The 9,742-nt window shown below is 39.1% G+C and overlaps 2 protein-coding genes across 2 annotated transcripts in view; one reads left to right on the forward strand and one right to left on the reverse strand.

Moving 5' to 3' along the window:
* LOC118938102 (NLR family CARD domain-containing protein 3-like) overlaps positions 1-3,577 on the reverse strand; it is a 160,774-nt gene extending 157,197 nt beyond the window's left edge. Inside the window, exon 1 of the mRNA XM_036939786.1 lies at positions 3,535-3,577. The gene's annotated coding sequence lies outside the window, so the exon portion shown is untranslated. The remainder of the gene's footprint in view (positions 1-3,534) is intronic.
* Positions 1-9,742, forward strand: part of LOC118936531 (NLR family CARD domain-containing protein 3-like) — a 153,876-nt gene that overhangs the window by 57,610 nt on the left and 86,524 nt on the right. The window lies entirely within an intron of this gene.

The following is a 9,742-nucleotide window of genomic DNA, read 5'->3' on the forward strand; positions in this document are numbered from 1 at the left end:
CTATAAAGGGTTAAATATATACTGTATACTCAGACAGGCTAACCTCCTATAAAGGGATCTATATATATTCTATATATACTGTATACTCAGACACTTCCTAACCTCCTATAAAGGGTTCTATATATATTCTATATATACTGTATACTCAGACACTTCCTAACCTCCTATAAAGGGTTCTATATATATTCTATATATACTGTATACTCAGACACTACCTAACCTCCTATAAAGGGTTCTATATATATTCTATATATACTGTATCCTCAGACACTTCCTAACCTCCTATAAAGGGTTCTATATATATTCTATATATACTGTATACTCAGACAGGCTAACCTCCTGTAAAGGGTTCTATGTATATTCTATATATACTGTATACTCAGACACTTCCTAACCTCCTATAAAGGGTTCTATATATATTCTATATATACTGTATACTCAGACACTTCCTAACCTCCTATAAAGGGTTCTATATAGAACTTTAGTGGTTCTGTATATGTAGGAAGATAGAACCCTTTTGGTTTCAACAGGAGTGAAGAGTGTGTTGATATAACGGATATATTGTCAGAATTCAGCTTGTAACAACAATCAGAATAAAAACTATAAAGTTATGCCTGCCAACATATTAGATAATAATCAAGAGGCTAAATGATTGTGTCATGGTAAAATGTTATAGAGGTGTGTGTGTGTGTGTGTGTGTGTGTGTGTGTGTGTGTGTGTGTGTGTGTGTGTGTGTGTGTGTGTGTGTGTGTGTGTGTGTGTGTGTGTGTGTGTGTGTGTGTGTGTGTGTGTGTGTGTGTGTGTGTGTGTGTGTGTTTGCTGGTGAGACAACCACATATCACAGTCTAATATACAGGATACAAACATTCCATTACAGCTATATAGCGTTTTGCAAAACAAAAATTCATACACAAAAAACTATGAATTAAAATCTTAGAACAACAATATTTTAAAAAGACAAGGTTCCCCTAAGCAACACTGTCTGATAAATAACAAATATGAAAAAATGGTGGAAACACGTTTTAGAAACAAACAACATTGTCATCTCACCTCTTAGCTTTGGTGTCATGTTCCCCAGAGAGACTCATTTTAGAGGCAGGGCCCCCCTCCTCTCTCTCCCCAGAGAGACTCATTTTAGAGGCAGGGCCCCCCTCCTCTCTCTCCCCAGAGAGACTCATTTTAGAGGCAGGGCCCCCCTCCTCTCTCTCCCCAGAGAGACTCATTTTAGAGGCAGGGCCCCCCTCCTCTCTCTCCCCAGAGAGACTCATTTTAGAGAACTGTCCCCTAAACAGAGATCCAACGTGTTGGTTGTGGTTAACACAGTGACAACTAAACAGAGATCCAACATGCTGGTTGTGGTTAACACAGTGACAACTAAACAGAGATCCAACACACTGACAACTAATTATTGAAGGTCAATTGTTCTATTTTATTAATTATCTCTTATAAAAAAACATTTACTAACAGACACATCCAAACAGTCAGGTGATTTAATGCATCACATAAATATGTCATTGTGATTGATATTGTTCACCTTTTATCCATCTAGTGGAACTAATAATAATAATATAATAACAATATAATATATATAATAATGTAATATTAATAATAATAATAATGTGTCACTTTCTCTTTTAATAATTTCTCTCATTCTAGTGTGTTGCTTTGTTCAACAGGTATGATATTATGATGCTGTTACTGAATTCAGTTCATAATATTAATGTTAAGAAAAGTATGTTCAGTAGTTTCATACCAAATTACACAGGAAGCAGGAGCTCATTGGAATTTAGAAAACAACAAATGTTCTGATATTCTGAAAGACGGCTTACAATTTATACAAATTGTAAAATAACCGCGATATACAAATATATGAACAACATGTTATAATGTGACTTGACTACACCCAGTTAGCTATATGAACAACATGTTATAATGTGACTTGACTACACCCAGTTAGCTATATGAACAACATGTTATAATGTGACTTGACTACACCCAGTTAGCTATATGAACAACATGTTATAATGTGACTTGACTACACCCAGTTAGCTATATGAACAACATGTTATAATGTGACTTGACTACACCCAGTTAGCTATATGAACAACATGTTATAATGTGACTTGACTACACCCAGTTAGCTATATGAACAACACGTTATAATGTGACTTGACTACACCCAGTTAGCTATATGAACAACATGTTATAATGTGACTTGACTACACCCAGTTAGCTATATAAACAACATGTTATAATGTGACTTGACTACACCCAGTTAGCTATATGAACAACATGTTATAATGTGACTTGACTACACCCAGTTAGCTATATGAACAACATGTTTTAATGTGACTTGACTACACCCAGTTAGCTATATGAACAACATGTTATAATGTGACTTGACTACACCCAGTTAGCTATATGAACAACATGTTATAATGTGACTTGACTACACCCAGTTAGCTATATGAACAACATGTTTTAATGTGACTTGACTACACCCAGTTAGCTATATGAACAACATGTTATAATGTGACTTGACTACACCCAGTTAGCTATATGAACAACATGTTATAATGTGACTTGACTACACCCAGTTAGCTATATGAACAACATGTTATAATGTGACTTGACTACACCCAGTTAGCTATATGAACAACATGTTATAATGTGACTTGACTACACCCAGTTAGCTATATGAACAACATGTTTTAATGTGACTTGACTACACCCAGTTAGCTATATGAACAACATGTTATAATGTGACTTGACTACACCCAGTTAGCTATATGAACAACATGTTATAATGTGACTTGACTACACCCAGTTAGCTATATGAACAACATGTTATAATGTGACTTGACTACACCCAGTTAGCTATATGAACAACATGTTATAATGTGACTTGACTACACCCAGTTAGCTATATGAACAACATGTTATAATGTGACTTGACTACACCCAGTTAGCTATATGAACAACATGTTATAATGTGACTTGACTACACCCAGTTAGCTATATGAACAACATGTTATAATGTGACTTGACTACACCCAGTTAGCTATATGAACAACATGTTATAATGTGACTTGACTACACCCAGTTAGCTATATGAACAACATGTTATAATGTGACTTGACTACACCCAGTTAGCTATATGAACAACATGTTATAATGTGACTTGACTACACCCAGTTAGCTATATGAATAACATGTTATAATGTGACTTGACTACACCCAGTTAGCTATATGAACAACATGTTATAATGTGACTTGACTACACCCAGTTAGCTATATGAACAACATGTTATAATGTGACTTGACTACACCCAGTTAGCTATATGAACAACATGTTATAATGTGACTTGACTACACCCAGTTAGCTCCATTTTGTATGATTGAACTGTCACGATGCTGTCCCAGGTGAAATGGACTGTTAGATCTGAGTGTTTTACTGTCATTCACTATACTAAAATAACACCAGACATTTAATGTCTCTACACACTTTACAATAATCACTGGTAAGATTCTTACCTTGTAGCCTGAATTCACAACCAGAACATGTCAAGTCATTGAGATATTTCCCGTTGTGCTGAGAGTGAACCTTCCTGATGACCAGTGTCTCTGTATCTATGTTCTAGGTTCAGTTGATCTTTGGATGTAATAATATCTGGTCAAAGTCTAGTGACACAACACCATAGTATATCATAACCATAACAACAGTTTAACCTTTGGCCAGTAAAGGCCATGGCATATTATAACATGTAGAATCATTATGATGATCCAGCTTCATATTATAACATGTAGAATCACTATGATGGATCCAGGTTCAACATTTCTCTGACTTTGAAGTATACAATGGGGTCCAACATTATTGACACCCTCAAACCAACTTTTGGTTAGTTTCCTGACTCAAATCTGTCTAAACCAACTCTTAGTTTCCTGACTCAGATCTGTCTATACCAAATCTTAGTATCCTGATTCAGATCTGTTTAAACCAACTCTTAGTGTCCTGATTCAGATCTGTTCAAACCAACTCTTAGTTTCCTTATTCAGATCTGTTCAAACCAACTCTTAGTATCCTGATTCAGATCTGTTTAAACCAACTCTTAGTTTTCTGATTCAGATCTGTTTAAATCAACTCTTAGTTTCCTGATTCAGATCTGTTCTAAACCAACTTTGAGTGTCCTGATTCAGATCTGTTTAAACCAACTCTTAGTTTCCTAATTCAGATCTGTTTAAACCAACTCTTAGTTTCCTGATTCAGATCTGTTCAAACCAACTCTTAGTATCCTGATTCAGATCTGTTTAAACCAACTCTTGGTGTCCTGATTCAGATCTGTTCTAAACCAACTCTTAGCGTCCTGATTCAGATCTGTTTAAACCAACTCTTAGTATCCTGATTCAGATCTGTTCAACTCCTCTGACTGTCATTGTCATGCCATGTATATCTAAAGGAGTTGTCTAAAGCACACACAGATCTGGGACCAGACTAATGTATCTGTGGGTTGCCAGTTAGACTGTTTGTCTCTGGTCTGTGGTCAGCAATGGTGGCTGGTGGCATGGAGGACAGGCTCATAATAATGGCTCTAATAACATTAATAGAATGGTAATAAAACACATCAAACACACTTGTACAGTTCCATTCACTTTATTCTAGCCCTTATTATGAGCCGGTCATCCTCCCCTTACCAGCCTCCTCTGGTGGTTAGTGGGCACAGCATGGTTGGGGTCAATTCCATTTCAATTTCAATCAATTCAGAAGGTTAACCTCATTAAGAAGCATTGAAGAGAATTTGAATATTTGTGTACTTCCTGAATTGATAGGAATTAAAATGGAATTGACTCCAACCCTGGGGCACAGTGCTGTGTTCTGCTGGTGGTGGGGGTCTTAACCTCAGCCTCCCTCTGTCTCTCATTCCTTCTTCCTGGTTGTGGTGGTGTGAGGTGTTAACCTCAGCCTCCCACTCTCTCTCTCATTCCCTCTTCCTGGTGGTGGTGGTGGTGTGAGGGCTTAACCTCAGCCTCCCTTCCTATCTCATTCCCTCTTCCTCAGTACCATGTAGATTAGACCACTGACCAGACACAGAGGGAAGGGCACACAGACCAGGACATAGACATTGATGAACACAGCATCCACCTTCCCACCCGGACTCATCACCGTGTAGATTATAGCTCCACACATCACAAACAGGCATGGAGAGAGGAAGAGAGAGAGGGGGGGGCTGAATCTCTTAGTTTCCACTAGTTAACTAAGGATAGGGGGCAGTATTTCCCCTTTGGATGAATTGCGTGCCCATAGTGAACTGCATCAAAATCTGTCCTAAATTGCTAATATATGCATATTATAATTAATATTGGATAGAAAACACTCTGAAGTTTCTAAAACCGTTTGAATTATGTCTGTGAGTATAACAGAACTCACAGGGCAGGCAATCTTGCAAACTAGTTTTGAAATCCTGAAAGTTGGGGCAACTTTGACGTCATCGCCCCCTCCCTTCCCAACAAGTTATAAAGTGCTAGAGTGTCGCAAAAGATTCATGTGCTTGAAGGCGCGTATGCGTCGGAGTGCTTTGTCTGTTCCAATCAGCCCCAGATGAACTAGGATGGCCCGGTTGGAATGCTATTCGATCTGTATGATCATAACATCCTGAAGATTGATTCTGCACTGTTTGACCAGTTTCGTCGACCTGTAATATGTAATTTGGAAGTTTTGATGCAAAATTATCCTGGACCAGAAGTAATTTTTTTGGGCATTTGAGCTGAACGTGGTAGCAAATGCTGCTACATGGACACTAGAATTGAACATTATGAAACAAAACGATTTATTGTTGAACTAGGACTCCTTGCACTACATTCTGATCGAAGATTATCAAAGGTAAGGGAATATTTATGTTGTAATTTTGTATTTCTGTTGACTCCAACATAGCGGAGAAATATTGTTACGTCTGAGCGCTGTCTCAGATTATTGCAATGTTAGGCTTTTTCCGTAACGTAAAAAAAAAATGTGACACAGCGGTTGCATTAAGAACCAGTGTATATTTTGAATTATATGTAGAACATGTATCTTTAGTCAAAGTTTATGATGAGTATTTCTGTTATCTGGCGTAGCTTTCTATAATTCCTCCGGACATTTTGGAGAATTTTCTGAACATGGCGTCAATGTAAACCGAGATTTATGGATATAAAATGCATATTATCGAACAAAACATAAATGTACTGTGTAACATGTCATATGACTGTCATCTGATGAAGATTTGCAAGAGGTTAGTGAATTATTATTTTTTTAATCCTGCTTTTTGTCATTTTATCTTTTGTGGTACAAAATGGCTACGTTTTCTCTTTGTTTTGGTGGTGGTCTAACAAATATATGCTGTGTTTTCGCCGTAAAACATTTTAAAAATCTGACACGCTGGGTAGATGAACAAGGTGTTTATCTTTCATTTGAGGTATTGGACTTGTTAATGTGTGGAGGTTAAATATTTCTAAGAATATTTTTGCATTCCCTGCGCCACCGTTTCAGCTGAACGGGGAGGTGTAGTTCCTGTAGGGGAACCCATAGGCTTTTTAACCCCTTTAGCCAAGATATCTAGCATGAGATTAGGTTGGTTTCCAACTCAGAGATTATGACACACCTAACATTAAGTCAGTAAACCAACCTTCGTATTAAGGGACCTAACATTAAGTCAGTAAACCAACCTTCGTATTAAGGGACATAACATTAAGTCAGTAAACCAACCTTCGTATTAAGGGACCTAACATTAAGACAGTAAACCAACCCTCGTAGTAAGGGACCTAACATTGAGACAGTAAACCAACCTTCGTATTAAGGGACCTAACATTGAGACAGTAAACCAACCTTCGTATTAAGGGACCTAACATTAAGACAGTAAACCAACCTTCGTATTAAGGGACCTAACATTAAGACAGTAAACCAACCCTCGTAGTAAGGGACCTAACATTGAGACAGTAAACCAACCCTTGTATTAAGGGACCTAACATTGAGACAGTAAACCAACCCTCGTAGTAAGGGACCTAACATTAAGACAGTAAACCAACCCTCGTAGTAAGGGACCTAACATTAATACAGTAAACCAACCCTCGTAGTAAGGGACCTAACATTAAGACAGTAAACCAACCCTCATAGTAAGGGACCTAACATTAAGACAGTAAACCAACCCTCGTAGTAAGGGACCTAACATTAAGACAGTAAACCAACCCTCGTAGTAAGGGACCTAACATTAAGACAGTAAACCAACCCTCGTAGTAAGGGACCTAACATTAAGACAGTAAACCAACCCTAGTACTAAGAGACCCCGGACCACGTTCCTGTTTGGTAATCCGGCCCTGTTGGGACCATTTTTAGAAATCATATGAACAACTTCAACTTTTCTAAAGCCTCAGAGTAACTCTGCATTGTGTGTGGTTTATTGAGACTATAGACGTGGACTTTGGAGAACAGGTTGTTTTAATGAATTAGAATTCATTCTCTGCACCCAAAAGAAAATTCAAAACATTTGTAGAGCAAATACTGTATGTTCTGAGAATCGTCGCCTCTTTCTCTCATAGTGCATCAACATTATTTTAGAATACAAAAATGAGTACAGCCTCTCCTTATTATGAATCAACACATGACACATGAACTCAGCAAAAAAAGAAACGTCCTCTCACTGTCAGCTGCATTTATTTTCAGCAAATTTAACATGTGTAAATATTTGTATGAACACAACAAGATTCAACAACTGACACATAAACTGAACAAGTTCCACAGACATGTGACTAACATAAATGGAATAATGTGTCCCTGAACAAAGGGGGGTCAAAATCAAAAGTAACAGTCAGTATCTGGTGTGGCCACCAGCTGCATTAACGGATTGGTATAACTTTTACTATGGGGTGACATGTATGGGTTAACAACACTGGTGTGATATGTGCTTGTGCAGGTGCACTATGTTATGCAGGAATGTTTCCTATGAATAAAAACAAAAACACACATCTCTGACTGGACATTCACTTGGTTTTATTAATGTTAATAACTTTTCATGTTCAAATTTGTGCTAGTTACAAGAGGTTAAGACCTAACATGGTCAACTACACTCTAGTTGTACTGTCATTGTATAAAATAATTTACAGACTATGTTAAGAAAAGAGTTCACTATTCATATCCATAGCCTCGGCCTCGGGTGCCTGGTTTGAAACCTTTGACACGGTGTCGACCATCTGACCCCTCGTGTGTCCTCCGATCGTACTCCATCCTTGTCATTGTCTCCACTCAAGTTAGGGGGAAGGTCGTGGTACAAAAGTTAATTTTTTAGCCTTGTTCATGTAGTCAACTCTCGTATGGTGGAGAAGTGTAGCTTGGGCCCACATTGAATTCCTATCGAACATGACCGTGTATGACAGTTTTTTCCCTACAATGTTAAAGATCCAGCGCCGCGTTCATCCATGTAACATATTGCTGCAGCAGGATGGTTGTTGTCACTTCCTCTAGGGTGTTTAACACGGCAGTGTGCTCAGATGCCCGGAATTATTCTTTCGGGACATACCAAGAGACAGTCCCCACCATCCACTCTTTAGTAACTGTATCATGGTATGCATCTCTTCCACTACATTTATGAAAGGGAACTCCCTCTGACCACCAGGTATGGCTCTCAGGCTAGCCATCTGGTACCCTCCTGGGAATCTTCCAATCATGTCTTCTATCACTTGCGTAGGGTGACTGTATTCACAGTGTAGGAACTTGGTGAACCGGTACCTGCCTCCGGAGACGTATATGGCAAATGAGATAATTCCACATTCCTCTGTCTTCCAAATACATGAACACACTCCTCTAGGTGACTCTCCAAGGTATGCCGCTATGGCAAAGCTCCAACCTTTACCTCCGGTCTATTCAGGGAATATATAATTTCCTCCGAAACGGAGCCCCACCCAGCGACTTTACAAATGAACGCCATGTTCTGTCCAATAAAGGCCAGTTGCCATACGTTACTTCCCTCCAAGCCATTTCCAATAGACTTGATTCTTCTTCCCCAGTGTTGAGACAGTGCTGAGACAGTGCTGAGACAGTGCTGAGACAGTGCTGAGACAGTGCTGAGACAGTATTGACAGTGCTGAGACAGTGCTGAGACAGTGCTGAGACAGTATTGACAGTGCTGAGACAGTGCTGAGACAGTGTTGAGACAGTGCTGAGACAGTGCCGACAGTGCTGAGACAGTGCTGAGACAGTGCTGAGACAGTATTGACAGTGCTGAGACAGTGCTGAGACAGTGTTGAGACAGTGCTGAGACAGTGCTGAGACAGTGCTGAGACAGTGTTGACAGTGCTGAGACAGTGCTGAGACAGTGCTGAGACAGTGCTGAGACAGTGCTGAGACAGTGTTGAGACAGTGCTGAGACAGTGTTGACAGTGCTGAGACAGTGCAATGTTACTGCTGTTTGTAATCTATGTGAATAGAAAAGAACAAGGCTCTGAAATGACTGGTGATTCACGTTATTGCTGTCATGTCAAACCAAGGATACATAATGGTATAGTATAATGAGACATATACTGCCTGATATATTCATTTAGATGTGCAGGAGTTCAATGTTCATGTCCTCTATCTCTTTGCATATGGACCGACCTGTATGAAGTGGTTGAGATGGGGTGGAGTTTCCATCTCCCATTGTCTCCTGATTGGTCCTGCTACATCTTTCACCATCCTGCTCCTGCAGAGCTCTTGCAGCGTAGGATGGGGCCTTGGTAC

This window comes from Oncorhynchus mykiss, chromosome 13 (assembly GCF_013265735.2).
Source record: "Oncorhynchus mykiss isolate Arlee chromosome 13, USDA_OmykA_1.1, whole genome shotgun sequence".
NCBI classification, from domain to species: Eukaryota; Metazoa; Chordata; class Actinopteri; order Salmoniformes; family Salmonidae; genus Oncorhynchus; species Oncorhynchus mykiss.